At 47.4% G+C, this 22,359-nt stretch overlaps 2 pseudogenes; one reads left to right on the forward strand and one right to left on the reverse strand.

Annotated features, from left to right (window-relative positions):
• Positions 1 to 7,940: 7,940 nt before the first annotated feature.
• On the reverse strand, positions 7,941 to 8,059 carry LOC134951189 (5S ribosomal RNA; annotated as a pseudogene).
• Positions 8,060 to 9,894: 1,835 nt separating this feature from the next.
• LOC134950258 (5S ribosomal RNA) lies at positions 9,895 to 10,013 on the forward strand (annotated as a pseudogene).
• Positions 10,014 to 22,359: the final 12,346 nt, after the last annotated feature.

Consider the following 22,359-nt stretch of genomic DNA (forward strand, 5'->3'; position numbering starts at 1 on the left):
GGCTCTGGACCTTTCCACTCTCCAGGTGCTGTGGCTGTCATCCTTCTGGGTCCTAATGTTTCCCTGCTAGCATCATCCAGTAAGGGAACTGTTAACCCCTGCAGTACTAGAGCAAGGAAGTCCATTTACAAACGTGATACCCACTATTATTCATAGTGTTTTACCGGCGTATCACAGGTGTCTGAGAGAAGGTTAATGGTAGAAGCAGAGGGCGTGTGAGGTGTCTGTAGGAGGGAAAAAAGAGGGTAAATTGAGTTGAAAGGGTTCACTGGGGAGACGGAGAGAGATGGGGGTGAGACGGAGAGAGAGATAAAAGAGAGGGTGGAAATGGATAGAGGGGAGCCAGGGAGAGATAGAACGGGAGGGAGATGGATAAAGAGGGGGGAAACGGAGAGAGGAGGAGGAAGATGGAAAGCGGGGCGGACTGAGTGGAGGCGGAGAAAGAGGGGGGATACGGAGAGGGAGGAAGAAGGAGAGATAGAGGTAGAGAGATGAAGAGAGACATGGCAAGACAGAGGGGGGCAGAGGGGGGGAGTAAGCAATAGAGAGACTTGTATTACTGTAGTATTGCTTTTTCCTACCTGGCCTGAAGTCAGTGGTGTTTACAATCAGGGGCTGCTATTGTGCATGGAGATGGCTGCCAGTGCCTCTGTGCATTCCTTCCTTTGATCTTTGGAGCTAGGGACGGTCAGGACAGGGGTGTAATAGAAGTGGGAAAGGGCTGGGTGCTGAGAGAGCAGCCCCAGTCCTCCCCTTCCAGCCTGGCGTCCCTGTTAGCAGCAATAGAGGGGGAGTTTAGAATAATAAAATAGGTAAGGCACAGGCAGCATTTGCGTCTGAGGGGAGGAGCCGAGAGGGGAGAGAGACTCTGCCACCTCCTTTGGCTGGGAGTCAGGACACTCAATCTGGCAGGCTACGGATTGGCTGCAGCGGAGCGCTTCCCAGGGAACAACCCATGTTGGAAAAGTGAGTCCCCGCTCAGGAAAACTGAGTAAAATACACGCTATAGCGCGTTTTTGCAAACACTGACGTCAGGGAGAGATGCAATTTTTCTCTGAAACCACACCAACAAGGCAGAAAACCTTGAGGGAGGCCAGACGAAGGCCTAAGTCCAGGCCCTGTTGCAGAAAAGCCAAAAGTCTGGAAGTTTTGAAAGTATATGCATCATAGTATGAATTCTAGACCCTATGATAAATCCGTGCAGAAGCCGGTTTACAGGCTTTCAACATAGTTTGAATAACCACCTCAGAGAATCCCTTGGCCCTCAGGAGTGAAGCTTCAAAAGCCACGCCATCAAAGCCAGTCTGGCCAGGTCTGGACAGACATAAGGGCCCTGAACGACGAGGTCTGGGCGTTGAGGAAGTAGAAGAGTACGATCTTTCGAGAGACCCTGGAAGTCTGAGAACTAATGCCGTCTGGGCCACGCTGGAGCTGCTACAAGTAGTATTCCTCTTTCTTGCTTGAACTTCCGTAGTACTCTTGGCAGGAGTGACACTGGAGTGGACAGGTATGGCAGCCGAAAGTTCCATGGAATTGCCAGTGCGTCCATGAACGCTGCTTGAGGATCCGTTGTCCTTGATCCAAAGACCGGAACCTTGTGATTGTGGCGAGACGCCATCAGGTCTACATCTGGTAGGCCCCACTTGTCCACTAGGAGTTGAAAGACTTCCTGATGAAGACTCCACTCTCCGGCGTGAACGTCCTGAAGACTGAGGAAATCCGTTTCCCAGTTGAGGACTCCAGGAATGAACACTGCTGATATTGCTGGCAGATGGCGTAGGATCTTTGAAACATCCAGCATTGCCATGCGGCCATGCCATGCGGCTTCGAGTGCCGCCTTGATGATTTATGTACGCCACCGTGGTGGCATTGTTTGATTGTCCTTGAACAGGCCTGTTCTGTACTAGAGATAGGGCCAGTGTCAACGCATTGACCACTGGGGGTCATTCCGAGTTGATCGCATGGCAGCAGTCTTTTTGCAGCCGTGCGATCAAATAGTCGCCACCTATGGGGGAGTGTATTTTAGCATAGCAAGTGTGCGATTGCTTGTGCAGGGGAGCTGTGCAAAAAGTTTTTGACGTCAGACACCCGCCCTGCAAACGCCTGGACACGCCTGTGTTTTCCATGGCACTCCCAGAAAACGGTCAGTTGCTACCCAGAAACTCTTTCTAGCTGTCAATCACCTTGCGATCGCCGCTGCAATTGCTTTCTTCATAAGGTCCCATGCTGCCCGCATTGCGGTCGCGGTGCATGCGCAGTTCAGACCCGATCGCACCAATGCGAAAAACTGTACCGTGTAATCGGGTCGAAATGACCCCCACTGCTCGCAATTCCAGAATGTTTATCAGGAGGAGAGACCCTGTTGGAGATTCCGAAGGGATAGCCCCTGCTCAACTGTTGGTCCGGTAGCCACCAGCTCAGTGACAGACAAACCTCCAGAGTCAAGGAGATCATTTGAGACCTGATCCGATGAGGCAGGCCGTCCCACTTGGAAAGGATTAACCTCTGCAGAGGGCAGAGGTACTTGCATCACTGAGTGTAGTGACACTCTTGGGCGAGAGAGGAAATATCTGATCCTGTCCTGAAGTTTCAGGACTTTTTCTGGAGACAAAAACAATCATTGGTTGTGTGTGTCCAGTAGTGTCCCCAGGTGCACCATGCTCCGAGCAGGGAACAGCGAGGACTTTTTCCAGTTGATGAGCCACCCGTGGGCTTGTAGGAATTGGACCGTCAGTTCCAGATGACTGAGGAAAACCTCTTGGAAGTTCGCCAGGATCAACAAGTCGTCCAGATACGGCAGGATCCTGATTCCCTGACAGCGTAGAAGAGCCGTCATCATGACCATGACCTTGGTGAAGATCCGCGGGGCCGTGGCCAATCCAAAAGGCAGTGCCTGGAATTGATAATGTAGGTCACCAATAGCAAACCACAGATATTGCTGATGTGACATGGCAATAGGTATGTGTAGGTAAGCATCCTGTATGTCCAGGGATACCATAAAGTCTTTGGGTTCCATGGCCAGTACAATAGAGTGCAGAGTTTCCATACGGAATTTGGACACTCAAATTTGTTCAATGATTTGAGATGAGTATAGGCCAGAAGGACCCATTCGGCTTCGCAACTAGAAACAGGGTCGAATAGTATCCCCTGCCTCTCTAAGACAGAGGTACCGGCACTACCACTCCTGTAACCAGGAGGGATTGTACAACCAAGTGTAGAGCTCGCGCTCTTAATGGACCCGCAGGGATAACCATTGTGCAAAACTGGTGAGGGGGACGTCTCTTGAAAGAGACAACTTCCCGCACCCAGGCGTCCGAAGTGGTCTCTAACCATGCCTGGGCGAACTGCAGAAGTCGGCCTCCCACCCTGGAGTCCACCAGGGGGAGGCCCGCCCCGTCATGCAGCAGGCTTGTCTTGTTTGGAAGCAGGCTGATGGGCGGCCCAGGAACGTTTAGATTTAGGTTTAGTGGTTTTGGAAGCACGAGCCTGTCACAGATATGCCTGACCCTTTGCTTTTCCTGGAGGTCAAAAGGAATGAAAGGTGGTATTCTTAGCCTTCGGAGCAGAAGGATTAGTATTCGGTAGACACGCAGTCTTGGCAGTAGCCAAGTCAGTTACAATCTTGTTCAGATCCTCCCCAAATAAGATGTCTCCCTTTTTGGAGTCCAGATCCACCATCCAGGACCTCAACCACATAATTCGACGAGCCAGGATGGACGTAGTAGATGCCTTTGCCGCCATTACACCTGCATCAGAGGCCACCTCCTGAATATAGTGGGAGGCTGTTGTAATATAAGACAAATATTTTCTGGCTGTGTCAGAAAAATCCTGAGGCAGCTCATCTTCAATTGCCTGAACCCATGCTTCAATACCTTTCGCAGCCCAGGAGGCTGCCATAGTGGGTCTATGTACAGCACCAGTGAGGGAGTATATAGACTTCAGGCATCCCTCCACACCCTTATCTGTCGGTTCCTTCAGTGAGGTGACAGTGGTGACAGGCAAAGTAGATGACACCACAAGATGGGCGACATGAGAGTCCACCGGCGGTGGAGTTTACCACTTGTTGCTCAACTCCGCAGGGATAGGATAATGAGCTAGCATTTTTTTAGACAGGGAAAATGTCTTTCCTGGCGACGACCAGGAGTCCTGACGTATGTCAATTAAGTGGTCAGAATGTGGTAAGACTACCTTAGCAACCTTCTGACGTTTGAACTTGTCAGGTTTCTTAGACACAGTAGTAGGCTCAATGTCATCATCTATTTGAAGAATTAACTTAATAGCCTCCAACAGGTCAGGAACATCAACCTGGGTTCTAGATTCCTCATCAGAAGCAACTGTATCAGTGTCTGACAGATCAGTATATTCCCCATCCTCATCAGAAGAATTATCCGAAATATTAGTAGATTGAGAAGAAATGGCCCTTTTAGTTGACCCCTTGGTCCCAGAGGGGCAGGGGGTAGACTTTTGTCTAACCAAGGTTTAATTTAATTGTTAACTGGGTAGACAGAGTATCCGCCCAGAGAGGATTAACTACAGGGACAATGGGGGTCATTCAGACCCGATAGCACGATGCGCTTTTCAGCTGTGCGATCGGGTCAGAACTGTGCATGCGCGGCGGCCACATTGCGCAGGTGTGTCGTTGCCTGGTGACGGCAGTCGCCAGACAGCAATGCCGCGAGCAAAGAAAGCAGTCACAGCGGCGACCGCAAGAACATTGACAGGAGGAAGGTGGATCCGGGCGGCAAATCACCGTTTTCGGGGAGTGGTGAGTCCAACGCAGGCGGATGTATGACGTCAATTCCGGGACCTGCATCGCTGGATCGATCACACAGGGCAAGTAACTCTTACCCTGGTATTCTTTTACAGGAAACTTTTTTTGCATAGCAGGACTGCACAATCGTTCACAGCCCTGCTGTGCAGAAATACACTCCCGCGTAGGCGGCGTCTAGTTGATCTCATGGGCAGCAAAAAGTTGCTACATGCAATCAACTCGGAATGACCCCCACTATGTGGCTGCAATGGCACAGGAGGTCTCAAAGGGGGCGCAAGACGTGTCACAAGTGTACTCAGCATACTTGAGAACGCTGCCCAAGGTGGGTCTTGATTGGCCACTGGTACCGCAGGTCGACAGGGTGTATGGCACTCAGAGCCTGAACCAGCAGCTAAAACTTCCCCCTCAGGTAAATCCGTGGCGCCAGTACTGCAGGGTGCAGAAGCGTCCGCGGATTTCCCGCCCTGTGTAGCAGACATTATAGGGAATGTAGCCGTAGGGCGTAATGGTACAATATAGCCAGACAAACACAATATCTGCAAAAAAAAACAAACCTATGTTATGTGACAGTAAACACAGGACACAAAACAGAGGATTTAAGTGATATGAGGAGACCGCAAGGGGCTCATTTGCGCTCGCTCGAGACCCTGACGCACCTAGCCCTTCAGGGTCAGAATATAGTGGTAGCATTATGTGATATAGGAGAATGGATTCTCACACAACAGCTACAGACACAGTCAGTCACAGGTACAATTCAGAAGTTATTACATATTGGGGGTAATTCCAAGTTGATTGCAGCAGCAAATTTGTTGCAGTTGGGCAAAACCATTTGCATTGCAGGTGTAGTAGATATAACATTTGCAGAGAGAGTTAGATTTGGGTGGGGTGTGTTCAAACTGAAATCTAAATTACAGTGTAAAAATAAAGCAGCCAGTATTTACCCTGCACAGAAATAATATAACCCACCCAAATCTAACTCTCTCAGCAAATGTTATATCTGCCCCCCCCCCCTGCAGTGCACATGATTTTGCCCAACTGATAACAAATTTCCTGCTGCGATCAACTCGGAATTACCCCCATAAGCAATAAAACTGCACTGGACTAGTAAATTACATATCACAATGTATGGGTATAGATATAACAATGTACAGTAGATACTGGATGTATATCACAGAATACTTGTACCAAATATTCAGCTAGCAGTACACTTGTTCTTAACTAACACTGTTTAAAATGACATGTAGAATACTTAAGTGCCTGTAAAAGCATAGCGCTTATGAGACAGGTGGCTTTACAGAGGAGACTTAGGGGATCATTCCGACCTGTTCACACGCTGCTGTTTTTCACAGCGCAGCGATCAGGTCACTACTGCATATGAGTATGCACCGCAATGCACAGGCGCATCGTATGGGTACAAACCAGACCGTTCCTGAGCGATGGATTTAACGAAGAATCCATTCGCACAACTGATCACAAGGAGATTGACAGGATGAAGGCATTTATGGGTGTCAACCATTTTCTGGGAGTGTTTGGGAAAACGCAGGCATATCCAAGCGTTTGCAGAGCGGGTGTCTGACGTCAATTCCGAAAACAGACAGGCTGAAGTGATCGCAAGGGCTGAGTAAGTTCAGCCCTACTCAGAAACTGCACAAAATGTTTTTGCAGAGCTCGGCTGCACAGGTGTTCGCACAGTTGCAAAGCGAAAATACACTCCCCTAAAGGCAGCGACTATCTCATAGCGAGCAATCAACTCGGAATGACCCCCTTAGCCCAGCAGTCCCGGAGATCAGCCCAGCTAGTAGTGAAGATGGTGCCAAAATCTTTGTCAGGGAGTGAGGGAGAGAGAGATGCAGCTCCAGGGTGGGAACACCAGCAGTAGATGGTGCCTGGAGTTGGGGGAGGGGCTACAGGTCAGCGCCTTATCCCCTCTGCTGGACTTCACCACCGGATACTATGGAGCCTATTGTAAATGGATTTTAGTAAATTCGACCTGTGCTCCCTGCCCTGGTATATATAGTGGGGTAAAGACATAGAAGAAAGACCCTTTGTTGGTGTTAACAGGGGTTAAAGTGAGCCTGAACGGGGCGGAACTGCGTTCCATCAGTTCCACTTGGAGATGGAACGCAGTTCCGCCTCCTCCGGCTCACTTAACCCGATGTGTGGCCGGCGCCACAGGGATATGCCGGGCGCCCGCTGAGATTGTGTTACCAGCGGGCGCCTGGCTCTCCACAGCGTCAGCCGGAGGCAGGAGCTCAGTACTGAGCTCCGGCTCCCGGCTCTGTCAGTGCGCTATGGGAGGTCTCTCCCATAGTGCCGAGGAGCGGATGCCCAGAAGACTGCAGAGGTCGCACACGGAGCGGGGCTTGGTGAGTATGGTATGTTTTGTTTGTTTTTTTGTCCTTTGTGTAGTGGCGCATCTACTGGGGGGCATCTACTGGGGGCAAACTACTGGGGGGCATTACTACTGAGGGGCATCTACTGGGGGCAAACTACTGTGGGGCATCTACTGGGGGCAAGCTACTGGGGGGCATCTACTGGGAGCAAACTACTGGGGGACATTACTACTGGGGGCATCTACTGGGGGCAAACTACTGGGGGACATTACTACTGGGGCAAACTACTGGGGGGCATTATTACTGGGGGAAAACTACAAGGGGTGGCAATGGGAGAGAGAGAAAGCTCTTGTGTGGGCGCACTCTTGGAAAAAAAGAAAGAATTTTTCAATTAAAACATATATTTATTAATCACTTATAAATTAAAACAAAATACCCTTCTATGATCCAATGAATACACAAGAACTTATAAGTATGCAAAAGAATGTTCAAAAATATTAAAATGTTCTGGTCATTAAATCGTGAGGGAGAGATTAGAAAGGTTGCAGACACTGGATAGTCTGACAGCCGTTTCTCCTGACCAGTACAATTGTTCTGTATTAATGGGACCCAGAGAGGAGGTCAGTGTACATATTTTAACATAGAAAGACCACTGAATTAGGTCAATTACTATGTACTTTACTGATTACCATTGGCGCCGATAGGCATGCATGCAGAATGTATGTCAAAAAAGTCCTAATGAGGAAAAGGATATGAGAAGAAAGAGCGGAAATAGATACAATTAGTGGTGATACTGCTGTTGGTGTCCACCCTTCAGGGGAAGGGGAATAGTTCCTGTCCTACAACACCGGGTATTCCCAGGGAGTCTCCCCTCCCGGTACTGACCCAGCCCAACGCTGTTTAGCTTCCAAGATCGGACGAGATCGGGCATGGGCAGCGTGGTACGATAGTAGGGAGGATATCTACCAATGAGAGTGCACCTATGTATGAAAATGAAGAGTAACAGAAAAGATAGAATGTGTAGTGCGTGGATCTACTTTCCACATTAGGCAGGGTAGAACAGCTGTCACTCAGTGGCGCCGTGTACCCTGGATCGGGGATGAGAGTCCACTAGATGATAGGCAGATAGGAAAGAAAAGTAGGATTAAAGATAGAAAAATGTAAGGTTAATTGACCGTTATAATATTAAGGGAACCAATGTCCAATAACGGGATAAATGGGTCAAAAGGAGTTCATAATCAGGATGCAAAGTGACTATACATTCTTAGTATGCACATACCCTGAGTATATGGCTGAAAAAAAAAAAAAAAAAAAATTAAACCATGCATTTCCCCTTCTCCAACATGGCGCCACCTGATTTTCCCAGATGACGCGCCGTCCCCTGTCCATTTGTAGCGCACACACACCCCCATAGCGTCATTACGCTCTGTAATCCGCCCACCAGAGAGGCGTATCCCTGCTACACTGACGCGCCACACATACCCCTCTATTGGTTACGGGCGCTGTCAATCACCCTATTCCCGTCCACATGGCTAATTGAATGTCTAAGCCGATTGGCTGCTATATGCACCTACAGGGTTTTTAAATCATTCATGCACAATATGCTGTGAGATCCCGGAAGAGAACAAGCCCACGGGCGAAACACGTTTTCTACGGACTCTACAGCGGGACCTTCCCATGGAGGCTTCACTGGTTACCATCCACTTACTACATTTTGACTCTCTGAGTATATTGGCTCTTATCTTTATATATCAATCATTGCATGGTTGACCCTATGTGTATATAGGTTTCTACTTTCAGTATAAGCTATTACTGTGCTGTTTTTGTGTTATAGGCACTTATTTAATTTCTTCATTGCATGCACAGTATAGGTCACACACACACAAAATAACAAAACAAGTTCCTTGTGTGCATAAACCCAATTCATTTACCTGAGTAACTATAGGGTGATTTCACCTTTGGTATACTGCATGTCTATATTTGACTGAGACAGTATGTCCTATTCAATGTGTGTGTTGGGCTAGCTGGCATTACCTATCCACTGAATTTGACGCAAACCTATTGTACACAGCATTTTTCAGAAGCATTTTTTCTTACCTATAATGATTTTAGGTTTTTTTCAGCCATATACTCAGGGTATGTGCATACTAAGAATGTATAGTCACTTTGCATCCTGATTATGAACTCCTTTTGACCCATTTATCCCGTTATTGGACATTGGTTCCCTTAATATTATAACGGTCAATTAACCTTACATTTTTCTATCTTTAATCCTACTTTTCTTTCCTATCTGCCTATCATCTAGTGGACTCTCATCCCCGATCCAGGGTACACGGCGCCACTGAGTGACAGCTGTTCTACCCTGCCTAACGTGGAAAGTAGATCCACGCACTACACATTCTATCTTTTCTGTTAAGGGGGGTACACACGGAAAGATCCGTACTTAAAATCTAAGCAATCTTGCTAGATTGCTTAGATTTTAAGCACGGATCTGCCGTGTGTATGCCCTCCAGCGATAGCGATGCGCGGCCCCGCGCATCGCTATCGCCGATGCTAGATTGAGCTGCATGCAGGCTCAATCTAGCGGGTCGCTCACTTCACCGTTGTGTGAAGTGAGCGGCCCCCCCGTCGGCTTTCCCCCTCGCTCAGCACATCGCGCTGTGCTGAGCGGGGTGAGAGATGTGTGCTGAGCGGTCTGTGTTAAGATCGCTCAGCACACATCTCTCCCGTGAGTACCCCCCTTTACTCTTCATTTTCATACATAGGTGCACTCTAATTGGTAGATATCCTCCCTACTATCATACCACGCTGCCCATGCCCGATCTCGTCCGATCTTGGAAGCTAAACAGCGTTGGGCTGGGTCAGTACCGGGAGGGGAGACTCCCTGGGAATACCCGGTGTTGTAGGACAGGAACTATTCCCCTTCCCCTGAAGGATGGACACCAACAGCAGTATCACCACTAATTGTATCTATTTCTGCTATTTCTTCTCATATCCTTTTCCTCATTAGGACTTTTTTGACATACATTCTGTATGCATGCCTATCGGCGCCAATGGTAATCAGTAAAGTACATAGTAATTGACCTAATTCAGTGGTCTTTCTATGTTAAAATATGTACACTGACCTCCTCTCTGGGTCCCATTAATACAGAACAACTGTACTGGTCAGGAGAAACGGCTGTCAGACTATCCAGTGTCTGCAACCTTTCTAATCTCTCCCTCACGATTTAATGACCAGAACATTTTAATATTTTTGAACATTCTTTTGCATACTTATAAGTTCTTGTGTATTCATTGGATCATAGAAGGGTATTTTGTTTTAATTTATAAGTGATTAATAAATATATGTTTTAACATTATCTTTCTCTAATTGAAAAATTCTTTCTTTTTTTCCAAGAGTGCGCCCACACAAGAGCTTTCTCTCTCTCCCATTGCCAGTACTTGTACTCCCTAGCTCTGGGCGCACCACCAATAAGGACTACTATCGAAAGATTGTATTTCTCTTTCCTATAGTTTAATTGTCCGCTTTTGTTTTTTTTCTCAATATATTTAATATCAGCAACAGCCTATCACACACCAGTGCCCAGTCGCCCCTTTCTTCTATATAGAAAACTACAAGGGGGCAAGCTACTGGGGGCAAACTACAAGGGGGCTAACTACTGAGGGCAAACTACAGGAGGGCATTACTACTGGGGGCATAACTACAGGGGCATAACTACAGGGGCATTACTACTTGGGGGCATTACTACTGGGGGGCTAAACTACAGGGGCATTACTACTTGGAGGCATTACTACTGGAGTCATTACTACTGGGGGCTAAACTACAAGGGGGCATAACTACAGGGGCTAAACTACTGGGGGCATAACTACAGGGGCTAAACTACAATGGGGCAAACTAGAGGGGGGCATTACTACTGGTGGCTAAAACTACAAGGGGCAAACTACTGGGGCTAAACTACTGGGGGCATTACCACTAGGAGGCTAAACTAAAGGGGGGGGGTAAACTACTGGGGTCATAACTGCAGGGGCATTACCACATAACTACTGGAGCTAAACGACTGGCGGCATTACTACAGGCAACATTACTACTGGGGGCAATACCATTAAGGGCATTACTAATAGGGGCACTATTAATGAGGGCATTTTAAAGGGGGCACTTCATAAGGGGCATCACTCCTGGGGAGGTAAGGGGCACTACTATTGCGGGCATTGCATAAGGGGCACCACTACTATGGGCTCTATATAAGGGGCACTACCACTGTGGGCACTACCAGTACAGTGGACATTGCATAAGGAGCACTACTACTGTGGGCATTGTATAAGGGGCGCTACTGCTGTGGGCATTATGTGTATTATGGGGTGCTACTACTGTGGGCATTATTACTATTATGTGACCACGCCCCTTTCTTTTTGAGACCATGCCCCTTTTTGCAGCTCATGCAATACCTTTATTGCGTGGGGAGGGGGGTGAGTTCCACCACCTCTCTAGGACTACTTTGAGCACTGGTCCCTATAATAAGGAGTTGGACAGTGGCGCTCCCTAGGAGATATTTAAGTATCAAGAACCTTGATCAATGAACAATACTGGGAATTTATTTCTTGTTCGAAGTTGTGATCGACCTAGGGTTATCATATGCTAGTATCTATAACAGGCATTCCCAAACACGGTCCTCAAGGCACACTAACAGTGCATGTTTTAGTGATATCCAGGCTTCAGCACAGGTGACTTAATTAGTAGCTCAGTTATTTTGCTTTAACCATCTGTACTGCAGCCTGGATATCACTAAAACCTGCACTGTTGGTGTTCCTTGAGGACCGTGGTTGGGAATGCCTGATCTATAAGAAAAAGCATAGAGATACGTTTTTAGGAAAAAGTGGGAAATCTGAGTAAAAGTATGATCTGCTGTCAACGTTAGACTGGATTAAAAGTTTCCATGACCCTACTACATCGGATATTCTCTGGGGGTCACCCTCCAGGTACTGATCCGGCCCAACACTTTATCGCTTCCAAGATTGGACGAGATTGGGCATTTAAAGTGTGGTTTTGTAGTAGATAAAACCATATTGATACCGGAATCATTGATGAGAGTTCATGAAAAGAAATTGTAGATTGAGATTTGCAGTGAGATAAAGAATGGATCTACTGTTGGCAGTGTTCAGTTTTACCCTGATCTGTGGTCCTGGGACTAACTTTTCTAAACTGTGTGGGTCCCCGGGGACGCGCTCCGCTGAAGCTGGTCATCTTGTTTAAGCTTCCTGTATCTTGTTTAAGTCCTCTTGTGGCGGTGCGGGCCGCCCCCCCCCCTTCCCCCCGGACAGAGAGTAAGGACGGCTTCTCTCCTCCCCCCCAAAGCCCCCCCACCCGATCACCTGCTGCAGCTTGAAGGGAGCCGGACAGAGAATGAGGTCGCTCCCCCCCCCCTTCCCGCCGATCACCCGCTGGAGCTTCAAGGGAGCCGGACAGACAGTGAGGACGGCCCCCCCCCCCCCCCCCTTCCTGCAGATCACCCGCTGCAGCTTCACGGGAGCCGGACAGAGAGCAAGGACGGCTCTGCGGCGCGCTACACACTGTGCTGCGGGGAAGTTGAACGCCGGTGACCGTGGACTGTGCGTGCTGTGCGGAAGGGTGAGCTGGACTTGCGGTGGCGGCTGGGGGGCTGTTCATATCGGTGGGATGGCGCCGGCAAGCAGGTGTTAAACGCAACATTTTTGTGGTATGGAGTGGGGGTGAGGCGAGAGGGTGACAGTGCTGCTGGTCTCTGCAGCATACAGGACCATTGATACAACCACTGGATTCGAGTCATGCTGCCTGTAATTTATGTGCTGACTGATCAACTTCAGTGACACTCACTGTTCTGGCTGCCTTTGTTGGTTACTGCTGGTTGCTGTTGGTTACTGCTGGTTGCCGCTGGTTACTGTAAAGGCAGCCAGCACAGTGAGTGTCACTGAAGTTGATCAGTCAGCACATAAATTACAGGCAGGATGACTCAAATCCATTGGTTGTACCAAGTATCCGAAGTCGTCGGTCAGGATGTTGGCATTTAGTATACCGACACCAGCATCCCGATTGCAGCAAAGCCGACAAGAGTGACGAGTGCAGAGGGTACCCTAACCTCCCACCCCTAACCCTCCGTTTCCCGCAGCCTAAACCTAACCCACCCCCTTAGTGCCTAACACTGATACCCCCTCTCTGCAGCCTAACCCTAACCTCCCCAACACCATATCCTAACCCCCCCACCCCCACCGGCACGCTAAACCAGTGGCGGCAGTGCATACTTACCTTCAGGATCCTGACTGTCAGGATATCGTTGGCGGGATCCTGATCTCCTCGGGATGCCAGCGTTGGTATTGTGGCGGCTGTCAGGATTCCGGCATCGGTATTACGCTGCTGGGATCCCGACAGCCAGGATCCTGAACGCATACTTCCGATATGATAACAGCCCAGCAGCATTGTCACCCTCCCTCCCCCACAACACTTTTGTAGTGTCTAAATCCAGTCTAGGGCTCCTATTATAGCGGCACCATAAAGCCATTACATATAGAAAATGTATTATTTAATAATGTTGTCCTGTTTTTTAATCATATAATTGTTAAGTGCTCTACCTGGCGCAATGTGCATAACGTGCTCTGCCTGGCGCAATGTGAATAACGTGCTTTGCCTGGCGCAATGTGTATAACGTGCTCTACCTGGCGCAATATGTATAACGTGCTCTACCTGGTGCAATGTGTGGCGCAATGTGTATAACATGCTCTACCTGGTGCAATGTGTATAACGTGCTCTCCTTGGCTCAGTGTGTATAGGAGGTTCTACCTGGTGCAATGTGTATAAGCGGCACTACTGTGTGGAATAATGTGAATTGGTACTATTGTGTGACCACGCCCCTTCCCCACGAAGCTACGCCCCTAAAAAATTCCAGCGCGCCTTCGCCGCGCACTGTCGCAGTTTTCAGTGTCGGTGCGGGAGAACCAATTCTCTTTCTGCCACAAGGTCACCAAAATGTCTAATTACATCTAAAGTGCGGGGTGTCCTGTATGCTACACAGCCCAGCAGCATCGTCACCCCATCCTTCCCCTTGCACCCCTTATGTAGTGTCCAAATCAAGTTTGTGTTTTTATATTTGAATCATTAATAAGACTAATTAAAACCTTCATTCCGATGGGACCCAGAAAAGGACAGGTAGGATCCCAATTTTTAAAAGTGAGGGGTCCCTGGGACCCACTTTTTTTTGGTCTCAGCGCGATCACTGTGTTGGCATTAGACAGTGAGAAACTCGTCGGTTAACAACCATACAGGAACTCGCTGAATCACCAATGAGAGCCCTGAATACTTAGAAATGTAGGAAAAATCAGTAATAGAGGAAAGTGTTACCATAGGAAATTAACTTTTAGACAGATAAGTTCCAAATAAGGTGTATGTAGGCATCAGCTGATGTCACAAACTATACTCCTTTAGGAATCCTTAAAGGAATCAATTTCTACTTCTGTTCTGATAGCATAGGAAAAAATGCTGTGTAGACCGTGCTGTTTTAAATAAACAGGATATTAGTGTATCCGGCTGATAGGATTAATGGCCAGATGACAAAAATAAAGAATTACAATAGATACAGGAGATTATCCTTAAGAATGCAAGCTGTATCCTGTATATCAATGGATACATTTTATCAGTCTGACACATCCATTGAGTATAAGCTGAAATGCTAAATCAGAAGAAATACTTTATGCTGTCTCAATCAGACAGAAGAGGTCATTCTGAGTTGATCGCTAGCGGAAAATGTTCGCTGCGCAGCGATGATGCAAAAAAAATGGCACTTCTGCGCATGCGTATGCGGCGCAATGCACACGCGCAACGTACTTTCACAGCGGCTGATGTAGTTTCACACAAGGTCTAGCGAAGCTTTTCAGTCGCACTGGTTGCCGCAGAGTGATTGACATGAAGTGGGCGTTTCTGGGTGGCAACTGACCGTTTTCAGGGAGTGTTTGGAAAAACGCAGGCGTGCCAGGAAAAACGCAGGCGTGGCTGGGCGAAAGCAGGGCGTGTTTGTGACGTCAAACCAGTAACTGATCAGTCTGAAGTGATCGCAAGCGCTGAGTAAGTCTGAAGCTACTCTGAAACTGCACAAAATGATTTTGTAGCCGCTGTGCGATCCTTTCGTTCGCACTTCTGCTAAGCTAAAATACACTCCCAGTGGGAGGCGGCATAGCGTTTGCACGGCTGCTAAAAACAGCTAGCGAGTGATCAACTCGGAATGACCCCCAGAGTAATGTTACCACTGGCTAAGCAGAATTGCTGCACAGTTATTATATGTTGCCAAATGATACATTGAAACATAAGAAGGAAATTGGCCTTACAAAGAGAATACCACTGTGCTGAGCATAACTTGGTAACTAGTATCAGTCTGGAAATTCACAGTCACACTATACCAAATCATACAGAGCATAATCATTTGACACGAACAAGTAAAAAAAAAAACACACAATGGGCCATCCAATGCATACATGTACAGAGAGATCCTATTCTTATTAATGCCTGATATGTATAGCGCACCCTGTACACATTAATTAAGGAGTATCAGGAGAGTAAGTATAATATATTACCACTACCCAGACAGGTGTGCGAAGAGCAGAGGTAAAGCCGGTGTGATGGACCGCTGCTAACCGCGGGCAGTGGGGCGCTTGTGAAGTCCCGCTGCCGTGTTCCGCCGGAAGATGCGTTTCTCCCATCAAGCGGGCTTGATCGCTTCCTGAATATAGTGGGGTTCCTGTGCAGTACAGTGTCCACGCCAGTAGCGGTCCGTCTTCTGGGACCGCGACCGGACCACGATTCACCAGCGGGTCCCACCTGGGGGGCCCTCTTACCTCCTCCCTGATGTGCAGCCACGCGATCCAGGAGAGCGTTAGTGGTGTGTGCCTGAAGTCCGGTGCGCCTCCGCTGCAAGTACCCGGGAACCAGGCCACTGGAGTATGCAGCGCTGCTGGGGGAGGTGATGAATCCGCAGCACAGAATGTCAGACTGACATAAACAGTGCTGCAGCCCTTGAAGTCTTCTAAAAAAGCTCTTTTCAGGGCTACCTAGTGCAGCCCCCCAGTCCCTTTTTACCCCAACCCCTCTCCTCCACCCCAGTCAACCCCTGCCTCACTCTCCACCCACCCAGTCCCTATCTGCCACTACCCCCATTCTCTCTCTCCCCAGCCCCCTCTCTCCAAATGCAGCAAGTGTGAAATAGTCAGATCAGTATTATTAATATTAGCAGCAGCAGGGTAGGAGGCTGTAACATCTCCCTGCAATATCACTTTCACTTTCAGCTGTGAGTCATTTGATCCGTGTGGCGGCCTCTTGTGGCCACCAGCACACTTAACAGAGGTGAGGAGCATCCTTAGCATTTTTTTATATAGGAAGTAAAATTAGTATAAATCAATGATACTAATAATACTTTAAACCAATAATATGCACTTCATGATAGCAATAATACTTAATTCCTTGTGCAGTGCATTATTTATATCCATTGTGTTTTTAACTATTACTTATAGTCAGGGCCGGACTGGCCATATGGCCCTTCTGCTGATGACCAGTTGGGCCGGTCCATTCACACTGAGTGCGGCTCTCTGCTTGGCTGCCCGCTATCCCCCCATCACACCCGCAGTCAGTATACAGGGCATGCCACAAGGCCAGGCCCGCCTTACTCATGGCACATTCCTGTGAGCCTTGGCTGCACCCCCTCACGACCTATCACCCCCGCTTCATGGCCCCAGTACAGCCCTGCTTATAGTAAAAGGAAAAACGGATAAAAGAATATCCTGTGAAATATAGTAGTTACAGTACATGAACAGTTATTCATTTGTGAACAAAACCTGGGTGAACAAAAGTCTCCATCAAAATACACGAATAATACTATTTGAGCTGAAAGCAATTTCTACCGTATTATGGCCCTCATTCCGAGTTGTGCGCTCGCTAGCTGCTTTTAGCAGCTTTGCACACACTAAGCCGCCACCTACTGGGAGTGAATCTTAGCTTTGCAGAATTGCGAACGAAAGATTCGCAAAATAGCGAATAGAATAGCGATCAGAAATTTCTTTGCAGTTTCCGAGTAGCTCGATACTTACTCTGCCACTGCAATCAGTTCAGTCAGTTTCGTTCCTGGTTTGACGTCACAAACACACCCAGCGTTCGTCCAGACACTCCCCCGTTTCTCCAGCCACTCCCGCGTTTTTCCCAGAAACAGCAGCGTTTTTCCGCACACTCCCATAAAACTGCCAGTTTCCGCCCAGAAACACCCACTTCCTGTAAATCACACTACGATCACCAGAACGAAGAAATTTCTTTGTTAAGCCGTGAGTAAAATACCAAACTTCTTAGCAAATTTACTTGGCGCAGCCGCGGTGCGAACATTGCGCATGCGAAGTTTGCGGAAAATCGCTGCGATGCGAAGAAAAATAATGAGCGAACAACTCGGAATGAGGGCCTATGTGTACGTGCACAGAAGTAAACGGATTTCCTAAACTTTGCCTACTTGAGAATGATCCATTACACCCTATTGAGCATTTGCGATTGTAATGCAAACAGCTCTGCATCTATTGTACTTGCTGAAATATGCTCTGCAGAAGAAACAGAAAATAATAATCAGACTGCTCTAATCAGTATTTTGTATACTTCATTCAGTGAACAGTGAATGACCTATTCAGTGCATGATCTCAACCTCTGTTAATTATATTCATATTAATATATGATTTCTATATTTCTTTATTAGTATATGATTTGTAATAAATGGCTAATACCCCTTTCACACATAGGGGGGTATTCAATTAAGTCCCGTTTTTTCGACTGGCATTAATTCTAGAGATGAGCGGGTTCGGTTTCTCTGAATCCGAACCCGCCAGAACTTCATGTTTTTTTTCACGGGTCCGAGCGACTCGGATCTTCCCGCCTTGCTCGGTTAACCCGAGCGCGCCCGAACGTCATCATGACGCTGTCGGATTCTCGCGAGGCTCGGATTCTATCGCGAGACTCGGATTCTATATAAGGAGCCGCGCGTCGCCGCCATTTTCACACGTGCATTGAGATTGATAGGGAGAGGACGTGGCTGGCGTCCTCTCCATTTAGATTATAAGAGACTGAGAGAGATTTACTGGAGCTGACTAGGAGGAGTACTGTTACTGTAGAAGTGTAGAGACTGAGTGGAGAGAGTTTACTAGTGAGGACAGTGCAGTTTACTTTATAATCCGTTCTCTGCCTGAAAAAAGCGATACACAGCACACAGTGACTCAGTCACATACCATATCTGTGTGCACTGCTCAGGCTCAGGCCAGTGTGCTGCATCATCTATTATCTATATATAATATTATATATATCTGTCTGACTGCTCAGCTCACACAGCTTATAATTGTGGGGGAGACTGGGGAGCACTACTGCAGTGCCAGTTATAGGTTATAGCAGGAGCCAGGAGTACATAATATATTATATAGTGAGTGACCACCAGACACACAGTGCAGTTTATTTAATATATCCGTTCTCTGCCTGAAAAAAGCGATACACACAGTGACTCAGTCAGTCACATACCATATCTGTGTGCACTGCTCAGGCTCAGGCCAGTGTGCTGCATCATCTATATATATTATATATCTGTCTGACTGCTCAGCTCACACAGCTTATAATTGTGGGGGAGACTGGGGAGCACTACTGCAGTGCCAGTTATAGGTTATAGCAGGAGCCAGGAGTACATAATATTATATTAAAATTAAACAGTGCACACTTTTGCTGCAGGAGTGCCACTGCCAGTGTGACTAGTGACCAGTGACCTGACCACCAGTATATATAATATTAGTAGTATACTATCTCTTTATCAACCAGTCTATATTAGCAGCAGACACAGTACAGTGCGGTAGTTCACGGCTGTGGCTACCTCTGTGTCGGCACTCGGCAGCCCGTCCATAATTGTATATACCACCTAACCGTGGTTTTTTTTTCTTTCTTTATACATACATACTAGTTACGAGTATACTATCTCTTTATCAACCAGTCTATATATTAGCAGCAGACACAGTACAGTGCGGTAGTTCACGGCTGTGGCTACCTCTGTGTCGGCACTCGGCAGCCCGTCCATAATTGTATATACCACCTAACCGTGGTTTTTTTTTCTTTCTTTATACATACATACTAGTTACGAGTATACTATCTCTTTATCAACCAGTCTATATTAGCAGCAGACACAGTACAGTGCGGTAGTTCACGGCTGTGGCTACCTCTGTGTCGGCACTCGGCAGCCCGTCCATAATTGTATATACCACCTAACCGTGGTTTTTTTTTCTTTCTTTATACATACATACTAGTTACGAGTATACTATCTCTTTATCAACCAGTCTATATATTAGCAGCAGACACAGTACAGTGCGGTAGTTCACGGCTGTGGCTACCTCTGTGTCGGCACTCGGCAGCCCGTCCATAATTGTATATACCACCTAACCGTGTTTTTTTTTTCTTTCTTTATACATACATACTAGTTACGAGTATACTATCTCTTTATCAACCAGTCTATATATTAGCAGCAGACACAGTACAGTGCGGTAGTTCACGGCTGTGGCTACCTCTGTGTCGGCACTCGGCAGCCCGTCCATAATTGTATATACCACCTAACCGTGTTTTTTTTTTCTTTCTTTATACATACATACTAGTTACGAGTATACTATCTCTTTATCAACCAGTCTATATATTAGCAGCAGACACAGTACAGTGCGGTAGTTCACGGCTGTGGCTACCTCTGTGTCGGCACTCGGCAGCCCGTCCATAATTGTATATACCACCTAACCGTGGTTTTTTTTTCTTTCTTTATACATACATACTAGTTACGAGTATACTATCTCTTTATCAACCAGTCTATATATTAGCAGCAGACACAGTACAGTGCGGTAGTTCACGGCTGTGGCTACCTCTGTGTCGGCACTCGGCAGCCCGTCCATAATTGTATATACCACCTAACCGTGGTTTTTTTTTCTTTCTTTATACATACATACTAGTTACGAGTATACTATCTCTTTATCAACCAGTCTATATTAGCAGCAGACACAGTACAGTGCGGTAGTTCACGGCTGTGGCTACCTCTGTGTCGGCACTCGGCAGCCCGTCCATAATTGTATATACCACCTAACCGTGGTTTTTTTTTCTTTCTTTATACATACATACTAGTTACGAGTATACTATCTCTTTATCAACCAGTCTATATATTAGCAGCAGACACAGTACAGTGCGGTAGTTCACGGCTGTGGCTACCTCTGTGTCGGCACTCGGCAGCCCGTCCATAATTGTATATACCACCTAACCGTGGTTTTTTTTTCTTTCTTTATACATACATACTAGTTACGAGTATACTATCTCTTTATCAACCAGTCTATATATTAGCAGCAGACACAGTACAGTGCGGTAGTTCACGGCTGTGGCTACCTCTGTGTCGGCACTCGGCAGCCCGTCCATAATTGTATATACCACCTAACCGTGGTTTTTTTTTCTTTCTTTATACATACATACTAGTTACGAGTATACTATCTCTTTATCAACCAGTCTATATATTAGCAGCAGACACAGTACAGTGCGGTAGTTCACGGCTGTGGCTACCTCTGTGTCGGCACTCGGCAGCCCGTCCATAATTGTATATACCACCTAACCGTGGTTTTTTTTTCTTTCTTTATACATACATACTAGTTACGAGTATACTATCTCTTTATCAACCAGTCTATATATTAGCAGCAGACACAGTACAGTGCGGTAGTTCACGGCTGTGGCTACCTCTGTGTCGGCACTCGGCAGCCCGTCCATAATTGTATACTAGTATCCAATCCATCCATCTCCATTGTTTACCTGAGGTGCCTTTTAGTTGTGCCTATTAAAATATGGAGAACAAAAATGTTGAGGTTCCAAAATTAGGGAAAGATCAAGATCCACTTCCACCTCGTGCTGAAGCTGCTGCCACTAGTCATGGCCGAGACGATGAAATGCCAGCAACGTCGTCTGCCAAGGCCGATGCCCAATGTCATAGTACAGAGCATGTCAAATCCAAAACACCAAATATCAGTAAAAAAAGGACTCCAAAACCTAAAATAAAATTGTCGGAGGAGAAGCGTAAACTTGCCAATATGCCATTTACCACACGGAGTGGCAAGGAACGGCTGAGGCCCTGGCCTATGTTCATGGCTAGTGGTTCAGCTTCACATGAGGATGGAAGCACTCAGCCTCTCGCTAGAAAAATGAAAAGACTCAAGCTGGCAAAAGCAGCACAGCAAAGAACTGTGCATTCTTCGAAATCCCAAATCCACAAGGAGAGTCCAATTGTGTCGGTTGCGATGCCTGACCTTCCCAACACTGGACGTGAAGAGCATGCGCCTTCCACCATTTGCACGCCCCCTGCAAGTGCTGGAAGGAGCACCCGCAGTCCAGTTCCTGATAGTCAGATTGAAGATGTCAGTGTTGAAGTACACCAGGATGAGGAGGATATGGGTGTTGCTGGCGCTGGGGAGGAAATTGACCAGGAGGATTCTGATGGTGAGGTGGTTTGTTTAAGTCAGGCACCCGGGGAGACACCTGTTGTCCGTGGGAGGAATATGGCCGTTGACATGCCAGGTGAAAATACCAAAAAAATCAGCTCTTCGGTGTGGAGGTATTTCACCAGAAATGCGGACAACAGGTGTCAAGCCGTGTGTTCCCTTTGTCAAGCTGTAATAAGTAGGGGTAAGGACGTTAACCACCTCGGAACATCCTCCCTTATACGTCACCTGCAGCGCATTCATAATAAGTCAGTGACAAGTTCAAAAACTTTGGGTGACAGCGGAAGCAGTCCACTGACCAGTAAATCCCTTCCTCTTGTAACCAAGCTCACGCAAACCACCCCACCAACTCCCTCAGTGTCAATTTCCTCCTTCCCCAGGAATGCCAATAGTCCTGCAGGCCATGTCACTGGCAATTCTGACGAGTCCTCTCCTGCCTGGGATTCCTCCGATGCATCCTTGCGTGTAACGCCTACTGCTGCTGGCGCTGCTGTTGTTGCCGCTGGGAGTCGACGGTCATCCCAGAGGGGAAGTCGTAAGCCCACTTGTACTACTTCCAGTAAGCAATTGACTGTTCAACAGTCCTTTGCGAGGAAGATGAAATATCACAGCAGTCATCCTACTGCAAAGCGGATAACTGAGTCCTTGACAACTATGTTGGTGTTAGACGTGCGTCCGGTATCCGCCGTTAGTTCACAGGGAACTAGACAATTTATTGAGGCAGTG

The sequence above is a fragment of the Pseudophryne corroboree genome, chromosome 8 (genome assembly GCF_028390025.1).
Source record: "Pseudophryne corroboree isolate aPseCor3 chromosome 8, aPseCor3.hap2, whole genome shotgun sequence".
NCBI lineage: Eukaryota > Metazoa > Chordata > Amphibia > Anura > Myobatrachidae > Pseudophryne > Pseudophryne corroboree.